Source organism: Pseudorca crassidens, chromosome 11 (assembly GCF_039906515.1).
Source record: "Pseudorca crassidens isolate mPseCra1 chromosome 11, mPseCra1.hap1, whole genome shotgun sequence".
Lineage (NCBI taxonomy): Eukaryota > Metazoa > Chordata > Mammalia > Artiodactyla > Delphinidae > Pseudorca > Pseudorca crassidens.
Window position 1 is genome coordinate 18505566 of NC_090306.1, and position 4470 is coordinate 18510035.

Consider the following 4470-nt stretch of genomic DNA (forward strand, 5'->3'; position numbering starts at 1 on the left):
GGATTGAAACTGAGGCCATACAAGATGACTGTAGGAGATTCTACAAGAAGTGATTATAATGATGGACCACAATCTGTTATATCTAAGTTGAATAGAGAAGAAAATAAACACAGAGAGAAAGGATTTCTACTTCTGGCCATTTGGTGTAAAGGATGTGGGAATCAACCCTCCTCCCTTAAAAACTAGAAATTAGGAAAATATCTGAAACAACTCTTTTCAGACACTTAAGAGCGGGCAGTCCAGGGCTGTAGTCACTAAGAAAAAAAAGAATGAGGTGAGTCCAACAATTGTTTTAACTTACTTGCTAGAGGCAATTTCTAGGCTGCAGAGGAGCGAGCAAAATCCAATCAAAACCCAGTAGTCTCAGTAAGTTGGAAAAAGAGAGATCAAAGTTCAAGGAGGCTGAAGTAGTTTGAATGAGTGGAGATGAAGATCAGAGAGAAGAGATGTGTACAAAGAGAGAGCTCTAGAGAGGTGGCTCTTTGAATCTTTGGTTTAATAATGACCTGTGCATACAAGAGGAAGAACTTCATGAAACTGGAGAAAGAACTACCATAAATCAATAGACCAAATAATACTCAGGGTTGAGGCAGGGCTGGAATAATTGATGTTCCTACAACTTAATGTGGATACATCATATGGCAGAATATAGTCCACCATTCTTTAAAAGAATACAATAATATCTAGCACTCAGTAACACAAATTAACAATAAAAATATTAGATAAGCAAAGAAGCAGAAATACATGACCCATAACCAGGAAAAAAAATCTCCTTGGTTAAAAACAGACCCAGATAAGGTAGCAGTAGGTAGAGACTTTAACACAACTATTATAATTATGCTTCACATAATAAAAAATGTAGAGGAAAGCATGATTATGTAAGGAGAAAAATGGAAGATATAAATAAGAACCAAATGGAACTTCTACAAATGAAAAATACAACATCTGTGATTAAAAAACTATTATGGGGGACTTCCCTGGTGGCGCAGTTGTTGAGAATCTGCCTGCCAATGCAGGGGACATGGGTTCGAGCCCTGGTCTGGGAAGATCCCACATGTCGTGGAGCAACTAAGCCTGTGAGCCACAACTACTGAGCCTGCGCGTCTGGAGCCTGTGCTCCGCAACGGGAGAGCCCGTGACAGTGGAGGCCCGCGCACCACGATGAAGAGTGGCCCCCACTCTCCGCAACTGGAGAAAGCCCTCGCACAGAAACGAAGACCCAACACAGCCAAAAATAAATAAATTAAAAAAAAAAACTATTATGGGATAAGATTAATAGCAGAGCAGACGAAGTAGGAGAAAACATAAGTGAACTTAAAGATATAGCAATAGAAAATATTCAAAATGAAGCACAGAGAGAAAAGAAGCCTAAAAATATCAGTATAACCAGTGACCTGAGGGACAATATCGTTCACACTCAAACAAATTAAAAACACATGTATTGGGATACCAGAAAGAAAGGCTGTAATGTTATTTTCTCTAAGACACTATGTCTCAAACTTTTGCATGCCTTAGAATCATCTAGAAGGTTCGTTAGTGCCCAGATAGGCAGGTCTCAGCTCCAGAATTTCTTACTCAGTAATCTAGGGTAAGGCTTGAGAATTTTCATTTCTGACAAAATCCCAGGTGATGTTACTTCTGCTGTTCTAGGTACCACTTTGAGGAACCCTGCTTTAATACTTCAAAACCAGGAAGCTTCAGCCTCCTGTGCTTTCTCAAAGCACGCAGTACTGTGGAGGTCTAGGGCAGTCACTATCTTTGGGAGCCGCGAGTGTTTGGTCACTTACATACCTTCAGTTCTTAGAAGAGTGCTTAAGGTACAGAAGTATTTAATAAGACCTTGCCAAGTGGGTGAACGAATTGTCCATTTTATGGATCAGGAAATGGAGGTTTCTGGAAAGTTAGAGGACTTGTCCAAATTATGCTAGGGGTTTCCAGTTTCCAAATGCAGTGAACTTCCCAGTGTATTATCCACGTAGAATCAGAGGTAGGAAAGAATCCTTCTCAGTTCAGGTAAGAAAGACTTCAATAAATAAGAAGCATTAGAGCTGACTATTGAAGAAAGAAGAATGAGGAAGTAGTGTGAGCTAATGTTCAGAGGTGAAACTGGGAATTCGCCTGACCATCAAGTAGACTGACAAGATCTATTTTGATATAGTTAGTCATTCTCAAAATGTGCGTAATGCATATTTTGAGAAACCCTGGGATATATAGGTCAAAAGAAGATAAAACAGGAAAACAGCTCGACCATGTTCTATAGCTTCTCAAATACTAAAGAGTTTGAGCCTCTTTCTGTAGGTGTAGAGTGTCATGGAGAGTCCTTGTCCAGTGAAATTACATGACTGGAGCTGCTCTTTAGGGTAACAATTTAGACAATAACTTTACTCAAATTCTTGCCTACGGGGTAAGAATTTAGGTTCTGGGCTTGCTATCTGGATATCCAACCTCAAGTCAGCAATTCTGCAGGTCACTGGTTTCCATATGGCAAACTGCCAACTCAGGAACACAAATTATATGTATTTAAAAACAAGAAAGTCTTGCAATGATCGCTGCCACAATGTGGTGATAAAAATGTCATCCTATAATCAAGGAATTAGATTCTTCTGTTTCTTGCTTTATCTTCATATTTTGTTCTTCAAAAAGATCATCTTCTTGGGGAAAAGGGCTATCATAGATTATAATGGTTCACTGAAATGGCATCTTGAAATAAAAGCAGTCCGGATATGGGAAGGGTACAAACAGGATTACCTAGTATATGTGTTTTAGTTCATGGTGTTATATAAGCACGTGTACGATGGTGAGCGAGCCAGAGATAACCTATAAGTTCATGACAGTTGGATAGCATAAAGATAGAAATTACTGTACAGAAAAACACCTCAAACTTAGCAGTCCTCTCTGTGTCTTGCAAGGGCCTTAGGGATGTCGAAGCTTGAGATAGACTTTATGCGGGAATAGGCTTTCCTAATATGTTTCCAGAAGCTTAAATCTACCATCTGGTTGAAGCAGCTGTGAGGAAAACCTTTGTTGTGTTGTTTTGCAATTTGTTTCCACTAGTGTCAGACAGAAACTCAATGCAGGAGGAAAGGAATGCAGTACAAACAAAATTAAATTATTTAAAATAAATAACTGGAATTAGGGCAACAAAAGTGCCTGGGAAATACTTGATATGCCTAAAATTTCCACTGGGGTACATAAGGGGGATATTTCTAGAAATAGTGGTCTAGAGAAATGGCCCTGTTTGGAATTTTAATTAGATAACCAGAGTTAAAATACTGCTTCTGATTTCAATCTTGGATCATGAATACAAGGTATGTCCAACATTATAAAAAAAAATTTAATACTATATATATTAACATTAAAAAGTTCTGTTGAAGTACATTTTTAATAAAAACTCTGATTCAGAAGTCATTTTAAAATGTGATTTTTGCATAAAAATAATATATGGTTATGAGAGAGAATTAAAATAAAAAATATTTTTGGAAACCATCCGTAATCCCACCGTGCAGAAATGACTTAATATTTATTGTATGTAGTATCTACATATATCTACTATATTGTATCTACTAATATGTATTATATTAAATTGAACTAAAGCTCCATTAGGACAGGGATTTGGTTTTGTCTTATTTAGTTTTGTTAGTTGCTGTTATCTTCAGTGTCTATCTCATAGTCCACTTCATGGTAGGTACTTGATAAATATTTCTGAATTAATGAATATCCATGCAATAATTATATAATTAAAATAAAAATATGCAATCTATGAAATTTAACATTACACATTGATCACTTTGCATCCCTTTTTATTAATATTAAGTCATCTGCTGGTAAGTAATTTTAATGGCTGCAATTAAATTCATTTTATGAGACTATGATAAAATTTACTTGGGAAAATATTTCATCATTTCCTTAGGATTTATCCTTAGAAGTGGGTATGAATATTTTCATATATCTTGATGTATATTTCAAAACAATCCTACAAATGGTTATATCAACTTATATCAGTACTCCTTCTCCAAGCCTGAGAGTTTTTATTTTAAAAAAATTATGAATTGAATACATAGAAATGATGTCTCCCTAATACTTAAAATGTTTTATTTGATTACCAGTGATTTTGGACATTTTTATTATTTGTATTAGCTATTTGTAAACAATTTTTTTCATGTACCTTACCCATTTGTAGGAGGCATTTTCATATTAATTTTTAAGAGCTTTCTCTATATTAAAAATATGAACCAATTGGCTCTCATATATGATAGACAGTCCTTTTTATTTTTTAATTCATCTGTTTTATTTATGATTTTAATATAAATACATTTTCATATTTGATTTAGCAATATCTAGCAATCTTTTCATTTCTTAGGAAACCATTTCTTTTAATTTTGTTTGTTTCTTTGTTTTTATGCTTTATAAATTCCTTTGCTATAATTAGATCCATTTATCCCTACTTTGTTATTTAACTATTATTACTCT